This window comes from Empidonax traillii, unplaced genomic scaffold (genome assembly GCF_003031625.1).
Source record: "Empidonax traillii isolate 1590-97213 ecotype Southwest subspecies unplaced genomic scaffold, ASM303162v1 scaffold159:size1039807, whole genome shotgun sequence".
Classification (NCBI taxonomy): domain Eukaryota; kingdom Metazoa; phylum Chordata; class Aves; order Passeriformes; family Tyrannidae; genus Empidonax; species Empidonax traillii.
In genome coordinates, this window is record NW_020955352.1 from 87,517 (window position 1) to 107,455 (window position 19,939).

At 41.5% G+C, this 19,939-nt stretch overlaps 1 long non-coding RNA gene across 1 annotated transcript; it reads right to left on the reverse strand.

The window, feature by feature from the left end:
* Positions 1-491: 491 nt before the first annotated feature.
* On the reverse strand, positions 492-18,846 carry LOC114058043. The gene is made up of 4 exons (XR_003571365.1): positions 18,781-18,846; positions 10,368-10,430; positions 9,334-9,450; positions 492-602 (listed from the first exon to the last, which is right to left on the reverse strand). It is a non-coding gene; the product is annotated as an uncharacterized LOC114058043 (long non-coding RNA).
* Between the last annotated feature and the right edge of the window lie 1,093 nt (positions 18,847-19,939).

The following is a 19,939-nucleotide window of genomic DNA, read 5'->3' on the forward strand; positions in this document are numbered from 1 at the left end:
GTCTGAAAATGAGCTAACACTTCCTTTGATTGACTGTCTCAGCTTTGCACAACATTTAGTCATCACAAAGGACATGGGAGCTGTGTCTGATATTGACGTAAAATAATAATAAAAAGTATTTATCACTGGAGCTCTGTGGAACTTTCACAGCCAGTAACATCAATCCTTCCAATTGACCAATGTAAATCAGTCTTGTGAACTCTACATTACTAGTTCTTCCTACAAAAAAAATGCTGTAAGAAGTAATAAAAAGTAGACCTGTCATCAGAACATGTACGGTTACACCACCTCAGTACATCCTTAGTGAGGACACATTGCACGAGTGCACTGTCCCACTTACCATTCTTCCTTTCACTGAGGGGAGGAAGGTTGGGGTTTCGGCCATGATGGAGGTTGAGGGTCAGCTCGGGCTGCAAGGAGAGCTCCTGCAGCTCATTGGCAACAGCTTCGCTCTGCGGGCTGGGGGCCGCCGAAAGGGACACCAGCACCGGCTCATCATCATTTTCGCCAGCCCCGCCTCCGTCCAGCCCATTTCCAGCAATGACGGAAGGGGGCAGGCACACCACGCCGGAGAAATCCACTTTGGCTTTCGTGATGGCAACCTGCAAGACAAACCCATAAATCTCACATGAGACTCTCAGCCATGTGTCCAGTTCATCATGGTGTCTTCTACATTATAGAGAAACGTGTTCAGTACAGAGTTTGTGTTATCAACATCAATCCAAATCCAATAGTGATCGAAACTTTAGCTACACTCAGCAGTTAAAAAACTTACATAAACCTCCAACAGCATCACTGCAACTACTGATGAAACTACAGATTATTATAATTTTCTTTAAAAGTATAAGAACGTTCTCAACTTTTGCTACTTTAGGAACCCAATCTTGAGAAGACATAGATAGGATGACTTCACTGGAATGACTTAATCTAGAACCTTGCTAAACTCTTGATTACTGTCCTTTCATATCAACTGTGGTGTTCTACCAACTGCCTCTTAGAAATCCAATCAGGTAAAGTAATCCTTCATAATAAATCTGGAAGGACAGCTGAGTACAACAAATGAGAATTTTCAGATAAAATCAACTGCATTTCAAAAAATAGTTCTCTTGTTTCATTCTCTCTTCCCCAGTCACAATCAGTGAAAATGAGTAAGAGAAAAATATTCCACATAAAGTAAACAAACTTGCCTAAAACCTCAGCTACAGTAACCAAAATGTGCAACATATAAAGGGCATTAGTGAAATAAACAATTTTAAAGTGTTTCTTTATATTTCCATAATTCTTTAAATGAGTAGTCAATGTTCAAATTAAAATTCTCTTCTGTTCAGTAATTTAAAGAGAAACAAACCAGCTGTAAGTCTCCAGTGAAACGGTTACTGTGTCAACATTTAAACAGTAACGGGCATTATACAAGGGCAATCGTATTTGGTTTTGATTAATGAAGATGGAAGTCTCCTGCTTCTTAGTATGCTGCTGTTTCAACCCGCCTAAACTCGGAAGACTCTGCTGCACTGCCGTAATTTAGCAAGCAAAAGGTACTTCCAGAGGCTAACCTTCAGCTTCAAAAAGATGCAGGTAAAGCAACCTGCAAAGAAGCAAAGTAAAAACCATCAGGATAATCCTCCAGAAATCAATCAAAAAGCATAAACTTGGAACAAGGTGTTTAACAATACAGTGTTTTATTAAGTATTCCCCATTTAACACTCATAATTACACTGAATGAGTGTGACAACAACAACAAATTGAAAACTGACAAAGGAATTCAAACAGTAATTTTTGCCACTTGCATTTCAGTTTCATACTTTGGTTGATTAGTAACATTTGTTCTGTAATATCCAGAACAAAGTCATATGTGGCAGTACATTTGTTTCAAAAATTTGTTCAGTGTATATTTAAGTGAACAATAAGAATTTAATGGTAATGAATACACGTTATTTCATACATTTGTCATACATTCATTCCCAGGACCCTATGTCATGATCTGAAGGGAAGGAAAGAAAAGAGGGGTGGAGCTAAAAACCCAGAAAACAACAAAAACCACCAACTGAACAAAGTACTTGTTAAAACAAAACAAATGAGATTGAGCCAAACATTACTGCCATACGAAGCATTTGCTTTTACTTCATTTAAAATCTGGCTAGAAAGTGCCTACTTCTACCCCTCCGATATTTTTCCTGTCCAAAGTAAACACAGAATCACATCCATTTGAAAGCAAATCGTAATGGTAACTAGAAAAGAGAAAAAACTGGGATCATGCCCCTCTCTTTACAATGGATAGAGAAAACCTGAGAACACACAGACTTAGAAGAACAGAGTTTGGTAAACTCTGACAATCTTTGAAAGGCTGTAAAGAGTTAAATCATGACCAATATAGTTGGCCTCAGGCCTGTCCCTGTAGGATGGGAAACCTGTGGAAAGGGGCTAAAAGGAAGAGTAATTGCTCAGGTAGGAGGCTGGCTGGTAAGGACTGCTCTCACCATCTTAGAGGAGCCAAAGCCAATTCGCTTTATGGAAGGAGATGTACTGGAGGCATTACACTTTGCCTGGTTCCACATGATGGTCAGCTCATGCGGAAGGGCAAGCGCAGCCAGGCCTGAAATCACAAACAGGTGACAGACACATCTAACACCCACCCTGCAGGGATTTGGAATGGCAGCAGACTCAATCTTCCCTCCTCAATCTACCCTAAAAAAGAAAGATTTCCTTCCTCCTCCCAAAAGGGGAAAACCAAGCTTCATGTGTCTCTAATACGTCAGATCTGCTTCAACTAAACAGCAAATGCCCTTAGGAACTTCTGACATAATGGATTTTCTTTAAAGGAGGAATTTGTAACCTGCATGAACTAGGAAAATTACATTTCAAACACCACTTTAACAACACTTGTAAAACAGAATCTATTTCCCTAATCTAAATACATTAGTATTATCCAGGCCACTGAAATTTAGGTATTATACAGGCCTATACAATTTAGGTAAAAGCACAGCACCAAGCCACAGTAAAAGCAGTCAAACCAAGTCAGTGACAACAAAAAGCAGAATAAGAGATCGGTGCTCACACACCAGTTTGCTATGCGACCTTGAGCAACACCATACCAAATGGTGTTAATTGGTACTGGGATTATAAACCAGAGTTTCTCCAGTAAATTGTTCAATGAAATTTCAGCACAGCAGCTGGATTAGCTAGAGTTGTACCTGAACTTGCACATTACTTAACTCTTGCAGAGAACGACACAGATGAAAGGTATCTTAATCCTAGTTGGCATGTCATCCAGTGTTTGTCCCAAATCAAAGGAACACAACTTAAGCAAACCTTGACTTGACATTCATTGTTGCTCTGCCTCTACATCCTGCTGATTCAGCTGAAATGCAATTTTTCCTTAGTTATTTTTCATCTGGATCAATTCCTCCATACAAGGCACACTTCAACCAGCACAGTACAATGCAGCATCACCACAGAACACAAAAAAATCAGTCTGACTGTCCAGACTCTCAAACAGTCTGGACAACGATTCTGTTACTCCAAGCAGGGTTGCAGCTCAAATGAAACTAAAGTGGGATGAACCAGTAAATGCATTAGGTAAGCCTGCCTTCTCCTTCCTCCACATCACCTCCCATTTCAGGCCACAAGAAGAATCTGCAATGACACACAAAAAAACCACAAGAAAACTGACCCAGGTGTAAAAGCTAGTCTTGTGTTTTACAATGCTGCTAAATCAGGTTCCTGGTGTAGTTTTGCCCTGCAGCATCACCAACACTTGTGCCAACACTTCACAAGGGAGAGAACCAGCTTATACCACTATTACATACAAACATCCAGCCTCTACCTAAGGGAAAGAGAACTCTTTTTCAGATCAGTGCCAAGTCTTAGTATGCAACATATTCCCACATTAAAAAAAAAAAAAAAAAGGCATCCAGTCCTCAAGACTACAATAAAAGCTATAATTGGATGCATTTGATTTTAATGTTTTCAATTAAAAGCCTGATGAGGGCACAGAGGCATTTGAAAGATGCTTTGAGGATTTATAATCATTCATGCTGCAATATTTGGAAGTCCTGTCAAAGACATGGAATCCTTGTCTGCAACCAACATAAGGCTGTTTCTAGACTTCCCGGGCAGTTATATCACTCTATAACTGTCATTGTAAAATGATCAATCGGTTAGTTACACACATTAATATTTAGAACCTAATTAAAATTTTACAGTGTTTGTTTTCTTGTCATTTCCGAACAGACTAGAAACTTTCCCATAAAGAAATGTACCATACCATGATCTTTAAGTGAGTCATCCAGAAGCTGATGGACAGTATTAAGAGCAAGTATTTCTTATCCCCAATAAGGGCTTCAGGGTGAGTACCCTCAAAGACTTGTATCTGTTGCCTAACCAGGCAAGAGCTTTCTATCATGGCATTTTTCTACTTTTGGGCCAGTTGCTTCTGTGACAAGAGTGGCTGTGATACCACAGATGTTCTACAGCAGCAACACCAGCTTAACCAACCCTTAAATCCTCCACTGTCCAGCTGCTCATTTCGATCCCTACACTGACACTTCTTCAACTGGGGAATCTATTTAGCTGAAAACCAGCCATTTCTTCCTGAGTATTCAACAAAATCAGTTCCCCAGTCTATTGCCAACTACACAGACAGTTGTGTTGGATACATTAAACCATCTCCAACCTTCAGACAACTGCTATCAAAGGTAGCCATCCTGATTTCTTTTTCACTTCCTTGTGCCTTATAGTCCCTCACGATACCCAAGTTTTTGTGTGGCTGGGTGGCAAGCCAGATCAGCAACCGATGCAGATTAAAACAAGTAGTTTGTGTGTGCGGCCAGGTCAAATTTAACACAGATCAGTTCCTTGATCTGGTTTAGCTTGTGCTGGCTGACAGGCGGTGAGGAATGAGCAGGCTGGACTGCTCCTTCTGTTGGCAATGCCAGTTTAGTGTCTAACCAGAGGATGTGGTTGTATGATACAGCTAAGTTGGCCTAAGCACCCGCCAAAAGGGCGGTCTTGGATGCATGCCTTTTTTGCTTCCCTATGCCAACATTGGTGCTTGTCTGCCCTCATGATGGGATGATTAATGGAGCTAAAATGACAGGAAACTAATCTTAATCCCTTTTTCCCCCTCCCAGTTTTCTTTTCACTAGCTTACTGTTGGTCAGACAGGTCTCCATACTGCATACGTCTGTCTATTTTGTTTCCCTTTCACCTCCCGGGGTCTGAGCTGTCCTTCAGTGTTTCCGGAGGAGCAGCTTTAGGAGAAGTTTCTATAAGTAATTTTGTCGTATGATAAATGCAAAGTAGAACACCTTTTTCACCAGCAAGTAGGCTAGTCAGGTTTACTGTGTGTTTACTGTGATATTGTGCTGCAACAGCAAGAGGATGCACTTAAAAAGCTACCACGTAAAACGAGCTTCCGAGCAGTTTAATCTTTGTGGTTTGCAGGTTTGATAAAGATAATATTTTTATAAGAATTCTTAATGGCCGTGGTTCTTAATTTTGTAACTTCTGCAAAACTGACTCTGCCTTATTTCTCTGTCTTAAATTGAAGTGTCTTGAATGCCTTCAGAACTCAGAAATGGATAATGATTATTTATATATTTACGAGTACTGTCTATTGTTTCTTTTAAGCAGTCCCATCTTCCCCCTCGTTCTTGTATTGTTGTGACAGAGGGTTTGTGCTTTATAGCAACATAATTTGAGCGCTCCTGGCTCCTGAGAGCATGCTGTTGCCCCTGCGTGATTTTGGCAACATTCACAATCTCATGGCATAATCAAGATCTCGACACTCAGTATTTAAATGAAACAAAGAACAGTACTACCTTCCCTAACATGAAACCTCAATAATCAGAGCAAACTATATAGGAATTTACACTTTAAAATTAAAACATAAAAGGAATTTTAAAATAAGTAAGTAAAAATCAGAGAAACACAGGGGGAGAAGCGGGAGGAAAGCACAATTTCCAGATCAAGAAAGGACACCTCTCTAAACTGCTTTCTCTTGTTTGCATTTTAGGGCTGAGTTGCCAGGGCAATAGTAATTTCCTACTGATTTAAGAATTGCTAAGCAACCTCCAGCACCTAATAGCAACGGCATGTGTGTGCAGCTGGGCTATTTTGAGAAGACAGGTTTTTTTTTTTTTTATATTTTAAACTCAAGAGCAGCGTTCTGTTAAATGACTATGCCAGCTGAGATTATTCAGCCAAGAGAAGAGGCAATCTTGGGGCAAAGAGGCTTTAAGTGGGCAAATCTTTGAAATGAGTGAGAAGAGAATGCCATGACACGCCCAAAGGCAACTCTGTCCACCACGTCGTCACAAATCAAAATAATAACCCCAGAGAAGTGAAGTTTTCAGCAGCTGGAAGAGAAGCATCACATTAGCTCAAGAAGCTATAATACTCATAGTGAGAGATGTTCCTTTTATCTTTAGATATCGAAGAAAATCACCAAGAGGAACACCTCCAAACTTGTATTAAAAATTATTTCATTTCCTGGCAGTCAGCTTAACTCAGGCACGTAACTGTTGGCAGAATTATTTCTCCACTTAACTGAGAGTTAACATAAAGTATATATAATACAGGAAGCAACAAGGCTTACTTATATAATACAGTAAGCAACATCACAGACTGTTCCCTGGAGGGGGTACAGCCTTGAGAACTTGTTCCTGAGGAACAAAGTTAAGAAATCAAACTATGCAGACCACTAAAGAGAGACCTTCTTAGATCATGGAATTTTATTTTAACACACACATTCCACACGCATTTGTCTTCCGCAAAATGAACCTGTCATCAGCTCCCTTCACTTTCACAGTAATTGGGGGCAGGAGGAGGCAAAAGCAGACAAAATTTAATCAAATTCTTTCTGGATTAGAACTTGTGATTTGGAGGTATAAGCTGTCCATTTCACCATAATCACAAGCCACTACTCTACAAAGATTGTATTATAAAGGCAAAGACTGCAACACATGTGAACAAAGATGCTGGTAAAACTTAAACGAGCACAACTTTATCTGAGCTAAAGAATCTGAATCTGTATTTGTATTGTGCCAGTAACACTACAGTAAGAGAGGGTATCTTTGAATCATCATTGTGTTTCTCTGCTACCACCTTCAGCAAATCTATCAGCACAAGAGTCAAAACATGCTTGGGTCAGCAAGAAAATGGCAAGCAATATTATCAGACAAAAGGCATGAACAGCTGTATAGAGATGTGAGGACTTGAGGGAGAAAAGATGCATATCTTGTGCAAAGCAATCAACTGCATAATTTGTGCTGTAGACAAACACAGCCTTGCACATGATTTTAATAACCACTCATCAAGAATGATATTTCTTAAGTCCTAAGTATTTCCTTCATAAAATACATTTGTTTCACTCAATCCCACAGTGATAGAAAGCCTTCAAGAGGTCTTGAAAAATCATAGTTAAACATTCATTTCTTAAAGCCACAAATAGGCTAAGAAATGTAGCTTGCCATTCCAGATATTTTTAAGAAATACTTTTCATGATTCAATATGTATTTGGAGGAACTTTGTGGCTTTCAAGCTCATGACCTCTGGGCACACAGAAGAACCGATAACACCAAAGCCAGTTTTGAGATTCACAGTGAGATTTATAATAAACAATCCTTGCTGAAAAAAAGAATGAACTCTCCACCAATTTCTGAAGTTCTTATTTAAGCTCAAAGCATGAATGAGGAAGACATTCTTCTAATTTCAGAGGATGTTGAGCCTTAAACTGGTGAAGTACTTTACAGATGTATAATTCTATCATACCTCTTAGTGTGCTGAATGAACGATCCAGTTTGTGAGACTAAAGATGATGGCAACTAAAGAAACAACAATTTCTGCTGAAGTTCAAAGAACAAAAGAGACCAAAAAAGATGTGATGTTCAGGTGTCATGTGTCAATAGGTACACCGGTATATTTTAAGCCTTGGCCATGATATAGCTCAACATCCTAATTAAAAGAGGAATCCAGCCTTCTGCTACCAAGCTGTTGGTTCCTGCAGCTTCCCTTTTGTCTGATCTAATGATTGTGCACCCACAGGGTGACTCAGGTCAGCCGAACCAGCAGACAATTCACTCTGCAAAAGATTAGAAACCATTTTTTCCAGGATCAGTCAGCTAGCTGGATGTGCCCTGGGGCTGCACAATCACAAGATCTGATGCAAAGGAAGAAGCAGGAGCACACAGCTGTGCAGAGGTTTGACCGGCCTTTGCAACAGCAGCACGCTGAAAGATCAACTTAACTGGAATGTCAAAGAGCACACTTAAACATCTAGCAGTGGTGCCAACTTAAGCAGCCTGCTACACATTCCCACTCTCATACCTTCCTCATTGTGAAACCAACATAAATCTTACAGAGACAACATGTACTAGACCAGATGAAAAATAATCTAGGAGAAAACACTTCTTTCCAGGAGCATGTGTTCCCCAGAGTGGCTCACCATGGCCACAAAAACAGCTATGCCAGCAAAACAGAGGGAGCCGAGAAAGGGAGCAAGCTGTTTGAGCCTGCACTGCTGCCAAAGAAACACATGATGAACTGCAGTGTGTTTAGAACAGGATTGCCTGTTTTCTACCACGTTCTGACTGACTTTCTTGCAACTGCTGTCTGATGCATCTTTTAAGATTTCCTTCATGTCAGAGGCAAAGCATTCCTTCCCACCCCACTGGGGCAACTAGTGGAAGCAACGGATTCAGCCAGCAGCAAAGGCATGTGGCAACAGATGCCAACAGCCAACGGAAACAGGGAGGCTGCAGCAAACTAGAAAAGCGAATGCCGAAAATCTGCAGCCAGGTGTGAGCTTTGACTTGGAAATTCATGGCTGAGAAAGTATGAAAAAACTCTTGCTGAATGTGGATTTAGGGCAGATTGGGATGAGACAGACATCGGACAAGAGAAGTGTCAAAATAAGACCTCGAAAGAAACAACACACTTTCAAACACAGAAGATTTGGAATTTGGGACAAGAACTGGATGACCTAGGACTTAATAAAGTGGTGATTTGAGCAAGAAAGGAAAGACAGCTCAGGGAACAAATCTAGATTAAAAGAAAATAAATTTTTTAAAGAAAAAGAAAAAGTTAAAACAAGATAAAGTAGTTAAATTTCAGTCAGTTCAGTTCCTGGCACAAGCATTCATGTCAGCACAAAGTAGCAGGCAAAAGTGCAGAACTTATAGAATCTTAAGGATTTTACGGCGATGTTTTCTGGCAACTTACTTTAGTGTGCCTGAGGAAGTAGTTCTACATTTTAACTAATTCAGTCTGATCCTAGGCTGTGACTGAGAGTGTAGGTCCACACTGTATCACCTCACCTCAGTTTGGAATTCTCACCTTCTCTCCTTCAAGTAGTGACTGCAGCCACAGAGCAAGTCAATTCACCTTGCTCTTCTGATGGAAAGCTACACCTCGGAACATGCTTGTTTTCCCACTGTGCTAGCAATCTGAACCCTGCAACCACAGATTTGTTAGATCTCATTAAAAAAGCAAACAAAAACCTAAACAAACAAAACCCCAAACAAACAAACAAACAGAGGAGCAGGGCCCATTGATAAATGACAGCTTTCAATTACCTCAAGTACAATGTGAAACCAAAGCCTGAAAAAGAGTCTGCAAGAAGTTTTCTGACCCCAGTCGCATTCTTTAGTCATGACTATGAAATTGTCTACAGAAATTAAACCAATCTGAATTGATTTTGTCTCTCCTCCCCTTTAACGGACACTGGGTGTGGAATTCAAATTTCTTTGCGTTTACTGGCACATTCTACTACCCAGCACGACACCCAGTAATAGGAAAGCCCAGCAATTGAGACTGAGTTCTAGATACTCTGTTCCCTTTTTCCCCTACAAGAACCGACTTTCTACCCTTGGATCTCCCCCTCCTGAAAAATTAGTAAGATTTTTCTTCAGGGATTCACAGAGAAGCACATATCAATACTACTGTCTTGCTTAAGTCAACCAGCTTATTGAAATGAAGTAGCAAGTCCTCAAGAGGTGCTCTCTAACATGTAAATCTAATCAATGTGGGTAAAGAGCATGGTGGAGGGGTGGGGGAAATGGAACAGTTGCTGTTCTTTGCCAGTTCAGAGGAAAGCAAATTCAACCTTCACTGCCTCTTTCTTTAAAACAAGTCTTACTAATTGCTCAGCAGCATTGAAAAGTGGACGAGTGTGCTATTTATGCTATTAACACTGTAAAGTCCTTGCTGCAGAGCTGTTACACTTGACACTAATGCAAATTCAAAATACTTAAATATTTTATCTCGAAACAATACTATCCCTCACGTTTAGTGACCGCAAGCAATTCTCAATTCAGCACATAAGAACAAAAGGGGCAGACTAAAGACAGCAAAAAGAACACAACACACACCTTACTCACAGTTCCCACGGACAGACCCAGCTCACTTCCATGCCAGCAGCTCTCTCCCCGTCACTGAAAGAGAAAACAGGACAAATACTCAGATATATAAAAACAAACAACCAAACAAAACCACACACAGCCCATTTTCTGCTTTAAGAGTAAGGAGCAAAGTTCTTTAGGATTCTTTTTACATAGAATCTTTAACTCATTTGGCACACGCAACAGAAGTTGGACTGAAACACCATCAAGACTGCCACACTTGCATACACATACCCATGCTATTTGCAGAGCAGAACTTTTACTTTAGGACAGCTGGTTTGTCAGTTCTGAAGAATGCAGTGTTTGAGATCTACTAAGGCAGAATATTCACCAAATGATACACTCAATTTTCTTGTCCCTGTACTGAAATCATTCTTCAACACTGGATGGTAGAAGCTGTAGCCTGTTCTGATTAATTTATTACATCCATGCAAACAAAAACAAGGAAAAGTAAAAAAGTACATTTCAGAGATTTGTCCAGACTGTAATGAGAATTCCATTTTTTGAGGGGGTGAGGGCCCAGGATAACCTTCCTGTGCACCTTAAAAACTCCTAAATGTACTGAAGTAACACACCACTTTTCTCTGGCAATACAGCTTGAACAGGTGAGCATAGCAGTACTTGACTAGGAAATAATTACTTTAGAGGCTCTGGAAGACTGTTGTCTCACATGGCAGGGGTCAGAAGTTGGTTTGCAGCTGCCATACTTTCACTTCTACTTCCTTAGCCACCGTTAAAAAAATACAAATCATCATAGGAAGATTTTAAGATGAAGTTTCCATTCCATTTCCCCCTCCAAGCTCTTCAGACTTCAAGGCTTCCTAGACACCAGAAGCACAGAACTGCAGTTGAGATGCCATGATATTCTGTCGATAAGATCAAATTAAACAAAACAGGCACCTCCCCAAATACAAACTTCAGACCGGATGGACTTTGGACACATAGTTCCAATAAAAAGCAAAAAAAATAGAATGAGCTATCTACTACTTCAACATCAGAAGGAATAAGACCAATTAGACTGATTAGTCTCGATGCTTGGATAGTTGGTATGTCACAAAATGTGAAAGTTTTCTGACCCCCACCCAACAAATTAAAGAAGGCCACTGTTTAGCAGCAGCTACAGTAATGAACTGCACATCTACGAGGTCCACTCTCCAGTTAAAAATCTGAAGAAGCAATTTACAATACAGATACAGATTTAAAAAAAGAAGTGACACTACTACTTTAGAGGCTTCCCTTACAGAGAAGGTTTCTATTTTTCTTTGAATAAAATGTGTCAGCACGCATTAATCATGGCCCTATCACAGAATCAAGAAGTCATTCTGCCACCTCTTACAGTATTTGTCATCAAGTCAATATTTAGAATTACTTACAACCACTTAATTAATTTACCGTGATAATCTGTAACAAGCAATTACTTTTCTTTAATAAGTAGCCAAACTGATACAACTGAAAACATGATAATGATGCAAGGCTATGAAACCAAGTATATATTTAAAATGTACTTTTTACAGAATTCCAGATACTAGATTTCCTAAAAGTCAAGGCAAAAAGGTCTCAGAAAGTCAAGGAAAGTCTTTTACAAAGATGTAAACACTGTTAAGAGTTTGCTATTCCAACATGATGAACAAAGTACCTGACATAATTTAGTAAAATAATTTTGCTGGAGTATTCTTCTGACAGCATTAAGCACATAACATCAAAATTCAGGTATGCAGTGCTTGGTTGTGATGGTGTTGGTTGGTTAAATCAGAAATCATAAATGAGTGATATTTATCCATATATTACATCTTTAGTGCAAGGTTTTGTTATCATTTGGGTTTGAGTGGTATTTTTTTTTTTAATTTAGTGTTTGTTGATTGCTTTGGAGTTTGGGTTTTTTTGAGACTCGGGTACCACTGAAACCGCTTTTCACACACGAAAGCGTGGAAAAGTTAGAGATGCATTTCATTTGAAGATTTCTGCTGGCCAATCCCTAATTTCCAGTAATCCTGGTTCATTGAATATCATCTTCCAATTTTAGATTAGAACAGCACTGATAAAGCTGGACAAACATCAGGCTGCTGCATTTAATTTCCAGCACTTATGATCCACGTTCTCCTGAATCTCATTTGAATCCAGATGGCTCCCACACTGAGTCTTTTCTTGATCAGCCTGTCCTACCACTTGGTACAGAGCTCCTGCTAATCTTTTACAGAAGTGAAACCCCAGAACCAACCAAAATAACCTTTGTGTTTTCTTCAGTAAGTTTTTTTTTCTGGAAAACTTCAAACTGTTAAATATTCCAGCTCCAAAGAATGTGTCAGGCTATCCCTACTCAGTTGGGAGGGTGAGGCAGAAGGGGAAGAACCTCTCTGTACACCCTTAGTTCTACATCCCTTCCAGGGCATTTGTAATCAACAACCAAACACCAGGCCAGACAGACACCTCACCTGGCACAATACAGGACACACATGTACTCAGTGATTTTGGCATCTTTGCAAAAACTTAGCACTATCCTTGTGAAAAAGAACTTTTGTGTATGTGTGTGTGTGTACATGCAAGCACACACTCAGAAAACAGGACAAATTATTGCAATAACTTCCCTGCCCCAGATTATTTACTTCTCCTGACTTTCCAGCACTTCCATCAGCCTTCTCAGGAGTCCAGATATCCTTGTTCTCCCATGCAAAATGCATACTCCAGGACACCAAATATTTATCTTTCTTTCTCTAAGGACTAAAGTTTTACTCCAGATACTCTGGCCAATATAAGGCCAACTTTAAAACTTTCAGTCCTATTTGTCCTCGAAGCTCCTGCTCAATCAGAGATGATTAAAATATTGCATCCTGAGATTTACTCCTTGCCATCTGAACCCCAAGTAGGAGACAGACTGGCTCGCAAGAGGCATGGACAGTCATCAACTTTTTTCTAATATGTGTGTGCCATTAAACTAAGAGATGCTGCAGGTATAATATATTCCTATCATTATCCTTATCCACTCACTCCATTTAATTTCAATCCAGCTTGAAGACAGAACACAGAAACACAGACACACCCTGCCTTCAAAAACAACAAATCAAACTTCACAAAAATTCACCAGAACAGCCTTACAACTGTAATGAAAGACAAGCTCTTTACTGCTCCTCCTATACTGCAGCGAGTAAGCAAAGATTATTCTGATAACTGAAACATTTTCTGGCAAAATTCCACAGTTAAACTGCTTTTATTATTCTTTGCTCATAGCACAATCAAAACATTCCTCCAACACTCTTTTTTCCTCTCACTATACAGTCAATGCAGGCAAAACTCTACTGTCCTAGATTTTCTGAAGAAAAAATAGTGTCATCTCTAAGAAATGCAGAAGTCTCATCTTGCTGATAAACTTCTCCATCCAATGGAAATGTTTATATGTCAGTGTTTACGTGTTCAAGCCAAATGGCTGCTATTCCGGTGATTACAATGGCTTATTGCCTTCACTGGTGACTTGGAGCTTGAGCACGTCTGAACAATGCAGAAACTCACTGACAGGATTCGCGAGTCTGATCTGAACGTGGCAATGCAGAACTCATATCACATCCTTCCTACACCCATCCTGCTCTCAGGTGGAGGCTTTGAAAAGTTTCGGACTCCAAGTGATCTGTTCCTGTAAAGCATGCCCAACAGGACATATGAGAGAGAATTCAGAGAGTTATATTAGGCCTAATATTAAGTTAGCCCTACCAATCCCCCTAAGAAAACTCTCATCCAGGTTTGGGTCCATCTTACACAGTGGAATAGAAATTAAGTTCCAATGCAGACTGTAATCACGTTATGTTGCAAAACTTCCTATATTGCTATAAAGATCACTAAAGAGGGCAAAAGTAGTAATAATTTTTTAAAAAGAAATCATTCAAGTTGAGTCTTTCAATGCTTTTTTCCAAAAATTTCTTCCTGAAGGAGGAAAAGCTTCCCTGTAATTGACAGAAAGTGAATCTTGTCTCGTCTTTGCTCAGAGCTGTACCTTCACACACATAAACAGTTGCAGGAAGAATGAGTTCATCATAACAGGGGTATGGTTGCATGTAAAGGATGATCTCATTTGAGTAATTCCAAAGAGGGTGCTGAACGTATGGATCAGTCGTGCAGTGAAGACATATCCTCAGTGCTCCACTAAACCACAGAAAGGGTAGAACTCAAGGAACCACACCCCCTCTCCCTAGTGTGGCTAGAAGTACTCGTAATTGCCATATATTACAGGAAGCATTAATTTGAGGTTGAAACAATCTGTGATGTAGACTGTCCCAAACCAAAATTCATTTCACAAAACTAGACATATCATTTCAGGCTCCTGTTCCCCTAACATGAGGATGACGTGTAGTCAGGACATTTATTTGCCTCACTGAAGATGACAAAATAGGCAAATTTCTGCACTGCCTTATGCCAGGGGCCCCTGCATTGTGGTACATACACATTTCAATACACACCCATAGCAAGCAGAGCCAGTGGCAGTACCAGCAGTTCCTGACCATGTCCAGGGGAAAATTTTTACTTCAGTGCCTCAAAGGCAGCCCCCAATGATCAACTCTTAACAAATAACGTGCTGGCACATGCAGCAGCAGCTACCACGCTTCCTCTGCTGTGCTCCACAAAAACCCTGCTCTTCTGGATCAGCAGGGCCCAAACAAACTGAAATAGGGAGCACAAGTTAATTAAGAAGGGTAAGTCGAAGCAGTCAACAAGCTAGTTTGTGGTAGGAGAGCAAAAGCAGATGGATAGCATGAGGTTAAGGTGCAAAAAAATCCCCAATTAAAAGCTCAGCCTTTAGCTTTCAAGACTTAGAAAGACTTGTGACTGTGTTAAATTTCACCTTCTTAAGCAGATGTTATCAATATGGCCATGTGCCTCAATCCAAAATATTTCTTCACACAAGAGTAATGATGCTGCGCACACACACACAAGAAAATGGGGGAGGGAGGGGGAAAGGAATGCTGCACAAACTAAATTCATTAATCCAATTTCTGAAATATAAACCAATCTATTTTAAACAACTACAGTACCTTGCTCAGTGACAAACTCTAAAATTTATCTGGGTGGAAAATAATTGCCTTTTATAAGAAATAGGAAAGGATCAAAGAAAGGGAGATATTGTTAACAGTAGTTTCTTCACGTCTGAAAACAGACTATCAGATGATGGCAGATTCCTGTATTTTTTTTTGCTTGTTCTCCACCAGGACAACCCACATTTAATAGTGTGAAGGCATTGACTGACCAGTATGGCATACCTAAGACTGGTAATGAAAACTGCCCTCACCACAATGCCATTCATTTCCCCCGAAGAAGCCACTTACCAATGTTTGCACTCCATAAGGCACTCAAAGGATGGAAGGAAAAACATACACATTAACCACACACAGGTGTCCCTGAAGAACTGAACCGAGTATTGACAAAGAAATGAGTTCCTGAATTTACACAAACTCATCCATTTCATCTGACACATAGGCATAAAAGAATCACAGGAAAAGTTTTAAACTATGGTTCCCTTTAGCTGTAGCTCTTACTAATCCGCTTCTGCTCTCCCTCCACTGTAGCTACACATTCCTTCAGCCCTCCCCCATTTTTTATTTGGGGGTCTGAGGGGGAGAGGAATAGAACAAGCCCAGCATGCAGCCCCACAGACATACATCCACTACTGAGGTGACAGTACATGGTGGGGAGGGAAAAAAAAAAGGGCAGATGGGAATATGAGCTGTTTAAGACAGCCCCACCACTAAAAGAAATGTCTGTGTAACCACATCCTCTGTTTGCAGTCTCAGTTCAGCAATATGTCCAACAGGAAATAATTAGGTTTGGCTTTCCCAGAGTAGGTGTTTGACAGTTTGAGACCACTGAACAGTTGCCTTTTCTGCTTCCTCTCCAACAGTTTCTCAGGAAAAGACAATGACCCTCAGGACAAAGTTGATTAAAAAAAAAAATCTTTAGAGGAAGAACCTTGTGTAACTATAATAAGATTTGCTAATTGTTACCTCTTTCTACATGGAGGAAATCAACTGAACTCTTCAAAAGGGACCTTAATCACAATACTGAGTTATCAGTAAGTAACCAGACATTGAGACAGACAAATTGTATTATCTACAACACAGGAAGGACAGTTGAGTATAGAGAGTGAAGACAAAAGACTCGGAGTTGCTATAAATTGTGGTTTTGAAGTAAAAAGCACATATGGAGATATCCTCCACATTCCAAATGCAAGCAATAATTAATCTCGTGATAATGTTTTGACACATCCTAAGAATTTATCTTTCTGCTCTAACATCCAAAACTTTTTGGTCCTGATCCTCCTCTCTATGTAGCACAGCTGCCCTCTTCCCCACTAAATACCATTCAGCAATGCAATCATGGCTCAACAGTGAAGGAATTCCAGTATGGCTTTTTATTATTATTATTATTAAATAATTATTATTTTGATTGCCTGAATGTACATTTCACCTGGAAGTATCAGGATGAAAGAGTCTGTGAAATATGCCGCTGCTTTACCACACCAGTAGAAGTCAGAGTTAAAAAAAAAAAAAAAAAAACAACAAAACACTCACAAGCAAGCACTCCTCCTCAAACCTAAGGGTTTCCCATTACTTCATATTCAAGAGAAGGAAAAATTAAAGACTGCTTTTGGGAAAATGCCATATTCTTTTAGTCTTATATCAAAATGTCTTCTGTACTCCCTTTCTTTGCATTTTATTCCATGATCTGCTTGTTGCCTCAGGATTTGGGAGCCTTCTCCCACATGATGATGAGAGAGGATGGCCTTAATTAAATAGAAATTAAAGCTGTTTCCACAACTGCTAGAACCAGCAAACACAGCACTGCTTACATTTTGTACAGAATAATATGATGCTCAAGAAACTATAACTGGCAATATTTCACTCTTTTCCCAAAATCACATTTGGTATCTAAATTATAAGAGAGAAAGGAATGGAAAGCGCTCAATAAGTTAATATTTATTAATTAAGAAGGGCAAATTCGCCTACTTATGAAAAGCTTATGGCATGTGCTTTCAGCCCTGAGTCTCTTTCTCCCTTCAGCAGAAAACATGAATCTAAAGAACGGGAGTTCACAATCAGCTTCAAATCACACACTTGTTTTAAATTCTATTATTAGATTCTATTTAATCACAACTATTAGATCACTCTCTGCAGCAAATAGGAACAAATGGGTGTCCCTTTCATTTCATATTCAGTAATGACTGAAGTATTTTTGGAAATACTTATGAAGATCTAAAAGCATTACTAAAGCCTACTGAGGGTTCTGTGCAAGTAGAAGGTATATTCTGAAATCAGTGCCCAAAGCTTACATGTATACATACCTGAAAGTAAAACCGCCACACAATTAGAAAACACAATTTCAGCTATAATAAGTCAGCTATGCCATAGCTAACCAGCCCTGATGACAAATCTGACATACAGACAGAATGTTGAGATATACACATTCAGCCCAGAATAGCTACATTTTATATTTTCCAAATATTCCGAGCTGTTTCTTCAGACCCTAACAAAAACAAAAAGCACATTTTGGTTTTCATGATCCAGAAAAGAGGCTTTGGACTCAAACAGAAACATTTTTAATGTCTTCAAAATGTAATTCCTGGGGATGGTAGATTAAGATACAGTTTCACAGCAAAGGCCCGGAGACTGTCTGGACAAACAATACCAGAAAGGAACTGCTATAAAGCAGCAGCAAACCTGAAACCCCTTAATCAGCCCACTCACGGTTCATCTTGTCAAACAGCACCATACAGAACCGCGTGAAACACAAAGTTTGCAGTTTAAGGGCACACAGATCCAGGTCTCAGGAAGGCAATTCCACTTACACACATGGAACTCGGTGAGCTTTCATCCGGGATCGCAGAGTATGAGAAATTACGGTCCTCTTTGACACAAGATTTTACAGTCACGGAGAGGGTGACAGACGGCTGGGACACAGGGATGTTACCTCAAATATGCACCCAGGCATAGCACGGACAAGCATCTTTCCAGTGGGGAAAGTCAGAAAGTCACCCCCGCTCCCGAGAGCCCGGTGGGGGCGGCAGGAGGCGGCTGCTGCCCGAGCCCTCGGGGACTCCTGTCAGCACTGCCCGGCCTGAAACGTCGGGAAGAAAACCCCCACCGCCGACCCAGGGAACGCGGGGCGCCCGGGAGCCCTCTGAGAGGTGCGGACGGGTAGGGGGCCGAGCGCGCCCCGGGCAGCGCCGGCAGAGCGGGGGGGGCTCCGAAGGGGGCGCAGCCGCCCCGCGCCCGGGGGAGCGGCCGTGCCTCGGCCAGGGGAGGCCCCTCGAGGCGGGCACGCGACCACCCCCACCCTCTCCGTACCAGCGGCGGCCCCCGAGGCCGCCCCGCGGGTCCCGGCCGAGGCGCAGCCCCGCTCTCACCTGGTCACGGCTCCATCTCGCCCGAGCCCGCCCGCGCCCGGCCCCGCCGAGAGGCGCCGCCCCCACTCCCGCAGCGCGGCCGCGCCACCGCCGGCCGGCGCCTCGCAACCGCGGAAGCGCCCGCCCCGCGCCGTCCCCGCCAATCAGCGCGGCGAGAAGCAGGTGAGCGGCACAGGAGCCGACCAATGGGCTGCGAGCACCTGGGGAAGCTAACGGGGGCGAGGGGCGGGAGCGGGGCGGGTGCCGTCTGACTGACGGGGCGAATAGCCAATGGCAAGGCAGAAATGAGGTCATCGGGGAGGGGCGGGGAGGGGCGGGGCCTCGACCTCGGCTTAAAGGGGCAGCGCTGGCCGTGAGGGTGTCGTGGGTCGCGGGAGTTGGGGGTGTTTTGTGGGGGTCAAAACCGTGTAACATTTCGGTGCATGATGTTAATGCTAGGATGTTTAGGCTTAATGACAAGTCAAGAATATTTACCTTCCTTTATCCCGTGTTTTCTCCCAGCGCTGCCCCCCTCCCCCCCCCCCCCCCAAATCCTTGGGATGGGAGTGGAGGGTCCCCAGCACAGGCTGGATCTTACATGCTGGAAATTAAATGCATCAGCGCGGCGATTGTGCAGCTTTACCAGTGCTGTTGTAACCTTAAGTTGAGAGAGAATATTCAGTGAACCAAGATCACTGGAAATCAGGGATTGGCCAACAGAAATCTTCAAATGAAATGCATCCTTAACTTTTCTGCACTTTCATCTGTGTAAAGAGGCTTCAGGAGTACCCGAGCCTCAGAAAAAAAAATCCCAAAGCAACCAACAATGGGGGCTGTGCTGCCACCGCTGCCCAACCTGTGACTGAATTGGAGGTTTCAGCTGCCCCTTCAAGCGCCTGGCTGGGTGGTCTGGGCCTTCTCTTGCAGAAACACAATGTTTCTTGATATAGTACAAAGCCAGAAAAATAAATAGTGCAAGTGGGTGAAATGCCCATAGTGAAAACTTCAGTTAACGGAGATGGGATTGTGGAGAAAGTAGAGGAATGATGCCGTCCCTGAAGAGCAGGGCAGAGGACCATAGTTAGACTATTATAATATCGTTATAAATAGTTGGTGTGGTTTACCTGCAATGCTGTTCTCACCCCTGCTTACTGTATCTCAAAATGACGTTGAGTCATGA